The sequence below is a fragment of the Panthera onca genome, chromosome F1 (assembly GCF_046562875.1).
Source record: "Panthera onca isolate mPanOnc1 chromosome F1, mPanOnc1 haplotype 2, whole genome shotgun sequence".
Taxonomy (NCBI): Eukaryota; Metazoa; Chordata; class Mammalia; order Carnivora; family Felidae; genus Panthera; species Panthera onca.
Window position 1 is genome coordinate 18,898,088 of NC_138355.1, and position 9,219 is coordinate 18,907,306.

The 9,219-nt window shown below is 41.2% G+C and overlaps 1 pseudogene; it reads right to left on the minus strand.

Annotated features, from left to right (window-relative positions):
• Nucleotides 1-2,493: 2,493 nt before the first annotated feature.
• LOC132686929 (small ribosomal subunit protein uS5 pseudogene) lies at nucleotides 2,494-8,873 on the minus strand (annotated as a pseudogene).
• Between the last annotated feature and the right edge of the window lie 346 nt (nucleotides 8,874-9,219).

The following is a 9,219-nucleotide window of genomic DNA, read 5'->3' on the forward strand; positions in this document are numbered from 1 at the left end:
GTATGTTTAAATCGAGTGATGGGTAATTTAGTAACCTTCTGCCTACATTTGTAGAAATGATGCAATCATAGTTGGGGAGGGCAAGATTCTCCTACATCTCCTTGTATTTCTGAAAGATGGACATACATAATGAGTTATTTATAATTTTATGGCTGCCCAGTTCTTACGCTCCCCTCCTTACACTATTTGGGACTTTTCCACTTGGGAATGTTGGTGGGTGGCAGGACCTCTTCTCCAGATACTTGCCTTCTGCCCTTCCACATCCCCACCTGCTCCACCCCTACAGTAATCCTAGGATGAGGGAAAGTGACCTAAGCCTGGTAGACTGGATGGTGTTACTTGGGACTTTGAATCCGGGCTGAGTTATGAAGAATAAGCAGCATTCACCCCGCTCGCATGTGTAATATCCAGAGTCTGGTGGCCCAGTGGCAGCTATCTCTGGAGTGGTATTCAGTATTCACTGGCAATGGCAGTGGGTACCCTAACCAGGCCATTTCAGGACTGACTTTAACTGTGATTCTGGCTATCTAGCTTCCCTCAACTTCCTTCCTTACCATCAAAACTGTGATCCAAAGTTCCTCCAGAAAATTCCTTTTTCTGAGATGGCTTAACATATAAAGGAAAGTTACAGAAATCAAGGGATTGCAGAAATAATCTATTTTCAGGGTGCCTGGGTTAGTCAGTTAAGTGTGTGACTCTGGATTTTGGCTCAGGTCATGATCTCACAGTTTGGGGGTTCAAGCCCCAAATCGGGCTCTGTGCTGACAGCATTGGAGCCTGCTTGGGATTCTCTTTCTCCCTCTCTCTCTGTCCCTCCCCTGCTCACACACATGCTCTCTCTCTTTCCAAATAAATAAATAAAAATTAAAAAAAAAGAAATAATCCCTTTTCCCATTTGTCATATAGTTTCCCTTTACTCAGTTTAATTGAAGTTATTCATGTTTGGGGTTTTTTGTTTTGGGTTTTTTTTTGTTTTTTTTTTGCCCTGATTTTTATGACTCTAGTCATTAGAGTTTCAAAACTTAAGAGTACATCTGTACCCATTTCACTTAAACTTAAGTGAAGGTGTCCTAAATTCAATGTTCCTTTCTGTTACTCAGTTCATTGATTATACCCAAATAATAAGCACTCCTCTCAAGATTTTGATTTGTTTTTTTTTTACTCATTCTGCCAAGAATGTTTGCTGCCTGCATTAAAAACTGATATTGTGCACATTTCTCGAGGGGAAAGTCTCCATATAAGTCTCTCATGGCTAAAAATTTTTATGAATGCAAACTACTTTTAATTTTTTTCTTGAATTTCTTTTGCTAACAAGAATCTTCCTAATCAAGCATTTCATTTGGGGCAATCAAAGCCCTCTTTGCTAAATTACATGGAAAAAGGATTCTTTTTTTTTAAATTTTTGCAAAAATATTTCAATGAGCACAATTGAAGTGTTCATTTGTGGCTCTTTTCTGCAGAGACTTATAACCTTGTTTCTGCAACATCTAATCAAGCCCCAGATGTTCTCTACTAATGATATAAAAGTCACAGAATGAAATTAATTTGCACCCACTTTATCACAATCACAATAAATATCTGATAACTGGTTATGTCCCAGTCACTGTGCTGTGGTAATACAGCAGTGAACATGACAGAATCTATTCCTTCAGAGCTTATAGTTTAGCAGGGAAGATAGAATACTTATAAATAATTAAGCAACCGCAAGTGTGAAGGCCAAAGTACATGGCATGTTTAACGGTGAAAAATTGACTGAGTCTAAGATGAACAGAGGCTTCCTCAATAAAATGACATTGAAGCTGAAAGCTACAAGAGGAGTAGAAATGAGCTAGGCAAAGAGAGAGAGAGCAAAATGTTTCAGGCAGAGGGGCTACCTGGCTGGCTCAGTCAGTGGAGCATGTGACTCTTGATCTTGGGATCATGAGTTCTAGCCCTATGCTGGGCATAGAGTTTACTTAAAAAAAAAAAAAAACAAAACAAAAACCCAAGACACAGGGTGCCTGGGTAGCTCAGCCGGTTAAGTGTCTGACTTCAGGTCAGGTCGTGATGTCACTATTCGTGAGTTTGAGCCCCGAGTGGGCTCTGTGCTGACAGCTTGAAGCCTGCTTCAGATTCTGTGTCTCCCTTTCTCTCTGCCCCTCCCCTACTTGTGCTCTGTCTTTCCTCTCTCAAAAATAAATAAACATTAAAAACAAAAAACCTTATAGTATTTTAAATTTGAAACTCCAGATAACGACAAAGATATTAGTGTGAGTGCTTTTCCAAAATTTGTTTAAATCACCAAAACTCTTCCTATTAGACCATCCACTAACTTCCTGTCTATTGCTATAGATGAATCGCTAATTCAAAATCACAGGCATATAATTCCGTGAAGAATGTTTACTGGGTCTGCTTTACTCCCCCTGCCTTCTCTCTCTCTCTCTCTCTCTCTTTCCTTCATACAGGTTTTGATTCACTTTATTTTTCTCATATAAAACTCTGTCGTAGCCACAGTTAGAGCCTGGTGTGGGTCTCTAAGATGTCAGTAAATTCCTGATAGGGAAACTTGGTGAACACAGTCTCTTTCCAAAGGTGAGGGGTGAGACAGCTGAAGGTCTTGGAAATGACATCAACAGTTGCAACAGGTGGCAGTGCAGCCCCTGGCCAAGGTGTAGGAGTCATCAGTACCGGCCGTCATCAGTAGCTTCTTGGGCACAGGGGCTGGGATGATGTCTCTGGGGCAACGATATGGTGCACCTGTGCAGAGATAATAGCAGCCAGTCATCTTGTGAGGGACAGTGTGGGGCTGGCTGATATTGCTTCCCCTCTAGTAGCTTCAGAGCACAGAGATGATGGATAGTTTGGCCAGGATCATGGCCCCACTGGATGGCAGTGGCTACTCCTTGGAGCACTAAACACCCAGACTGACCTGTCCATTGTAATCTCTGATGGCAACAAATGCCTGGAACCTGGTCCACTGGCCAGGATGAGTCTGCTTTTGTACAGGCACAGTCTTCAAAATTTCATCAATGATGAGGGGAAAAAAATGATCTCAGATTCCGTGATGGGCAAGGACAAGAGATAGACCTACTCCAGGGACTTGATTTTCCTGTACTTGACTAGGCAGTCCAGCATGGTGACAGGGATCTACTTTTCTTTCTTTTTTTCCTTTCTATAATTTATTTATTTTTTATAATTTGCATCCAAGTTAGTTAGCACATGGTGCAACAATGATTTCAGGAGTAGATTCCTTAATGCCCCTTACCCATTTAGCCCACCCCCCCCCCCACAACCCCTCCATTAACCCTCTGTTTGTTCTCCATATTTAAGAGTCTCTTATGTTTTGTCCCCATCCTTGTTTTTATATTATGCTTCTCTTCCCTTATGTTCATCTGTTTTGTACCTGAAAGTCCTCATATGAGTGAAGTCATGTGATATTTGTCTTAGTCTCTGACTAACTTCGCTTAGCATAATACCCTCTAGTTCCATCCATGTAGCTGCAAATGGCAAGATTTAATTATTTTTGATTGCTGAGTAATACTCCATTGTATATATACCACATCTTCTTTATCCATTCATCCATTGATGGATATTTGGGCTCTTTCCATACTTTGGCTATTGTTGATAGTGCTGCTATAAACTTTGGGGTGCATGTGTCCCTTCAAAACAGCATACCTGTATCCCTTGGATAAATACCTAGTAGTTCAATTGCTGGGTCATAGGGTAGTTCTATTTTTAACTCTTTGAGGAACCTCCATACTGTTTTCCAGAGTGGCTGCACCAGTTTGCCTTCCCACCAGTAGTGCAAAAGAGATCCTCTTTCTCTGCATCCTTGCCAACATCTGTTGTTGCCTGAGTTGTTAATGTTAGCTATTCTGACAGACGTGAGGTGATATCTCATTGTGGTTTTGATTTGTATTTCCCTGATGCTGAGTGATGTTGAGCATTTTTTTTTATGTGTCATTTGGCCATCTGGATGTCTTCTTTGGAGAAATGTCTATTCATGTCTTTTGCACATTTCTTCACTCAATTATTTGTTTTTGGGTGTTGAGTTTGATAAGTTCTTTATAGATTTTTGGATACTAACCCTTTACCTGATATGTCATTTTTAAATTTTTTTTTTTTCAACGTTTTTTATTTATTTTTGGGACAGAGAGAGACAGAGCATGAACGGGGGAGGGGCAGAGAGAGAGGGAGACACAGAATCTGAAACAGGCTCCAGGCTCCGAGCCATCAGCCCAGAGCCTGACGCGGGGCTCGAACTCACAGACCGCGAGATCGTGACCTGGCTGAAGTCGGACGCTTAACCGACTGCGCCACCCAGGCGCCCCTGATATGTCATTTTTAAATATCTTCTCCCATTCTGTTGGTTGCCTTTTAGTTTTGCTGATTGTTTCCTTCACTGTGCAGAAGCTTTTTATTTTGATGAGGTCCCAATAGTTCATTTTTGCTTTTGTTTCCCTTGCCTCTGGACACGTGTTGAATAAGAAGTTGCTGCAGCCAAGGTCAAAGAGGTTTTTGCCTGCTTTCTCCTCAAGGATTTTGATGGCTTCCTGTCTTACATTTAGGTCTTTCATCCATTTTGATTTTTTTTGTGTGTGTATGGTGTAAGAAAGTGGTCCAGGTTCATTTTTCTGCATGTTGCTGTCCAGTTTTCCCAGCACCATTTGCTAAAGAGACTGTCTTTATTCCATTGGATATTCTTTCCTGCTTCATCAAAGATGAGTTGGCCATATGTTTGTGGGTCCATTTCTGTATTCTCTATTCTATTCCATTCCACTCATTCCATGAGTGTCTGTTTTTGTTCCAGTATCATCCTGTCTTAATGATTACAGCTTTGTAATACATTCTTAACCGACTGAGCCACTCAGGTGCCCCTGTAATACATTCTGAAGTCCAGAATTGTGATGCCTCCAGTTTGGGTTTTCTTTTTTAGGATTGCTTTGGCTATTCAGGTTCTTTTGTGGTTCCATACAAATTTCAGGATTGTTTGTTCTAGCTCTGTGAAGAATGCTGGTGTTATTTTGAGAGGTATTGCGTTGAATATATATATTGCTTTGGGTAGTGTTGACATTTTAACAATATTTGTTCTTCCTATCTATGACCATGGAATGTTTTTCCTTTTGTCTTCTTCAATTTCTTTCATAAGCTTTCTAGAGTTTTCAGTGTATAGATTTTTCACCTCTTTGCCTTGACTTATTCCTAGGTATTTTATGGGTTTTGGTACAATTGTAAATGGGATTGATTCCTTGATTTCTCTTTCTGTTGCTTCATTATTGGTGTATAGGAATGCAACTGATTTCTGTGCATTGACTTTATATCCTGTGACTTTGCTGAATTCATGGATCAGTTCTAGAAGTTTTTGGTGGAATCTTTTGGGTTTTCCATATAGAGTATCATGTCATCTGTGAAGAGTGAAAGTTTGACCTCCTCCTGGACAATTTGGATGCCTTTTATTTCTTTGTGTTGTCCGATGGCTGAGGCTAAGACTTCCAATATTATGTTGAATAACAGTGGCAAGAGTGGACATCCAACAGGGATCCACTCCTTGTCTTTGACCTTACTTCCTGGAGCTCCTGGCCTCTGACAAAGCTGCCTGGCCTTCCATTCTAGGGCCCTCCCACAGCACCTCCGTCAGCCGCCATTTGCTGTTTTCTCAGAGAAGTTTCGTACTCTTTCTTAAATGGCTAATATTGTGGTATGATTGTTGCTGTGTACCCAGGCAAGCATTTTATACAGTCATACCTCAGAGATATTGCAGGTTCAGTTCTAGATCACCACAATAAAGCAAATATCATAATAAAGTGAGTCGAATGAATTTTTTGGTTTCCCAATGCATTAGCATTGCGCAATGGCATTATGTCTTTTTCTAAAAATGTAAATACCTTAACTAAAAAAAAATAGTACCTTACAAGAAGCAATCTCCAGTACAATTAACACTTTCTTGCTTGTGAGCGGGCAAGTGTGCCTCCCGATGGGGATGAGACCAAGGCTGTCTTATCTCTAGGCTGTCTCAGCTTAATGGCAGAGCCTGGCCAAGGTTGGAGGCCTGGGACCAATCCTTCATCCCACCTCAGGAACGGGGTTGGGGGATTTCCTGCCTGTCATGACCGTCTCTGGATTTTAAGTGTGTTAACTGTGTCCTCAATTGTCTCCCATATTGATGACGTGAATAAAACCTTTTAAAATGATGGGGTGCCTGGGTGGCTCAGTCAGTTAAATGTCTGACATTGGCTCACGTCATGATCTCATGGTTTGGGAGTTTAAGCCCCCTATCAGGGTCTACACTGACACCTTACAGCCTGGAGCCTGCTTCAGATTCTGTGTCTCCCTCCCTCTCTCTGTCCCTCCCCTGCTTGTGCTCTCTCTCTCTCTCTCTCAAGAAGTAAATAAATAAACACTGAAAAAATTTTTAAATGTTAATATTGGGGTGCCTGGGTGACTCAGTCAGTTGAGCATCTGACTCTTGATTTTGGATCAAGTCCTGATCCCAAAGTTGTGGGATTGAGCCCCACACTGGGCTTCATGCTGAGTGTGGAAATGCTTATGATTCTCTCTCTCTCTCTCTCTCTCTCTCTCTCCTGACACCCCTCTGCCCCACTCCCCCGCTCACACACACTCTCTCTCATTCTCTCTCAAAAAAAAAATGTTAATATTAAGTAAATAAATAAATCTTAGCCTAAAAATACTTTATTGCTTAAAAATGCTAACCATCATCTGAGCTTTCAGAGAGTCATAATCTTTTTACTGGTGGTGGGTCTCACCTCATGCTGATGGCCGCTGACTGATCAGGGTGGTGGCTGCTGAAGGCTGGGGCAGCAGTGGTGATTTCTTCAAATAAGACAACAATAAAGATTGCTGCATTGATTGACTCTTCCTTTCATGAAAAATTTCCCTGTAGCATGTGATGCAGTTTGATAGCATAAAATTTCTTTTAAAATTGGGTCATTCGATCCTGTCAAACCCTGCTGTCGTTTTATCAACTAAGTTTATGTCATTCTAAATCCTTTGTTGTCATTTCAACAATCTTCACGGCATCTTCACCAGGAGTAGATTCCAACTCAAGAAACCACTTTCTTTGTTCATCTGTAAGAAGCAAATTCTCATCAGTTCAAGTTTTATCATGAGATTCCAGCAATTTAGTCCCATCTTCAGACTCCACTTCTCATTCTAGTTCTCTTGCTATTTTCACCACATCTGCAGTTATTTCCTCCACTGAAGTCTTGAATCCTTCAAAGTCATCCATGAGGATTATAATCAGCTACTTCCAAACTTCTATTAACATTGATATTTTGACCTCTTCCCATGAATCACAAATGTTCTTTTTTTTTTCTTTTAAGTTTATTCATTTTGAGCGAGAGATAGAGAGAGACAGAGAGAGAGAGACAGAGCATGTGAGCAGGGGAGGAGCAGAGAGAGAGAGAGAATCCCAAGCAGGCTCCACACTGCCAGTGCAAAGCCTGATGCGGGGCTTGAACCCATGAACCGTGAGATCATGACCTGAGCCAAAATCAAGAGTCAAATGCTTAACTGACCGAGCCACACAGGTGCCCCTGAATCACAAATATTTTTTTTAATTTTTTTTTTTACATTTTCTTATTTTTGAGAAACAGAGTGAGACAAAGCGTGAATGGGGGAGGGACAGAGAGAGAAGGAAACACAGAATATGAAGCAGTCTCCAGGCTCTGAGAAAGCAGTCAGCACAGAGCCTGATGCAGGGCTCAAACCCACAAACTGTGAGATCATGACCTGAGCTGAAGTCGGACACTCAACTGACTGAGCCACCCAGGCGTCCCAAATCACAAATATTCTTAATGGCCTCTAGAATGGTGAATCTTTTCCAGAAGATTTTCAACTGACTTTGCCCAGATTCATCAGAGGAATCACTACCCATGGAAGCTCTAGCTTTGTGAAATGTATTTCTTAAGTAAGAAGATTTGAAAGTTGAAATTATTCTTTGATCCATGAGCTACAGGGTGGATATTGTATTAGAAGTCATGAAAACAACATTAATCTTCATTAAAGCTCAATGGCGTCTTCAAATGAGCAGTAATATTTTGAAAGAAATCTGTTTTACTGAACAGTAGTTCTCAACAGTGGGCTTAAAATATTCAGTAAACCATGCTGTAAGCAGATGTGCGGGCATCCAGGTTTTATTATTCCATTTCTAAAGCACAGGCAAAGTAGATTTCACACAATTCTTAAGGGCTGTAGGATTTTCAGAATGTTAAATGAGCATTGGCTTCAAGTTAAAGTCACCAGCTGCATTAGCACTAACAAGAGTCAGCCTGTCCTTTGAAGTTTGAAGCCAGGCATTGACTTGTCCTCCATGGCATTTTCTTAGAATATAAGAATTTCTTTTTTTTTTTTTTTAATGTTTATTTATTTGTGAGAGAGTGCAAGTGGAGGAGGGGCAGACAGAGGGGACAGAAGATCCCAAGCAGGCTCCGTGCTGACAGCAGCATGCCCGATGTGGGGCTCGAACTCACGAACCTTGAGATCATGACCTGAGCCGAAGCTGGATGCTCAACTGACTGACCACCCAGGTGTCCCAAGGATTTCTTAGAATATAGGAATATAAATGTATTTTCTTAGAATCATTCTCTTGTGTATTGTGGCACCTTCATTAATCATCATAGGAAGATCTTCTGCAGAACTTGCTGCAGCTTCTACATTAGCACCTGCTGCTTCGCCTGCTGCAATTAGGAGATGGCTTCTTTCCTTAAGCCTCATGAATCTCTGCTGGCTTCAATCTTTTCTTTTCCAGGTTTCTCACTTCTCTCAGCCTTCATAGAACTGGAGAGACGTAGTGCTTTTCTCTGGATTAGGCTTTGACTTAAGGGAATGTTGTGGCTGGTTTCATCTTCTAGCCAGATCCCTAAAACTTTCTCCATATCAGCAATAGGCTGTTTTGCTTTCTTACCGTTTTTGTGTTCACTACAGTAACGCTTTTGATTTCCTTCAAGAACTTTTCCTTTGCATTCACAACTTGGCTAACTGTTTGGCTCATGTGGCCTGGCTTTTAGCCTGTCTGGGCTTTCAACATGCCTTCCTCACTAAACTTAATCATTTCTAGCTTTTGACTTAAAGTGAGAGACATGTGACTCTTTCTTTCACTTGGACACTTGCCGTTGTAGGGTTATTAATTGGACTAATTTCAATATTGTTGTGTCTCAGAGAAGAGGGAGGCCTGAGGGGGTAAAGAGAGATGGGGGTGGGGCAGGTGGCTGGTGAAGTAGT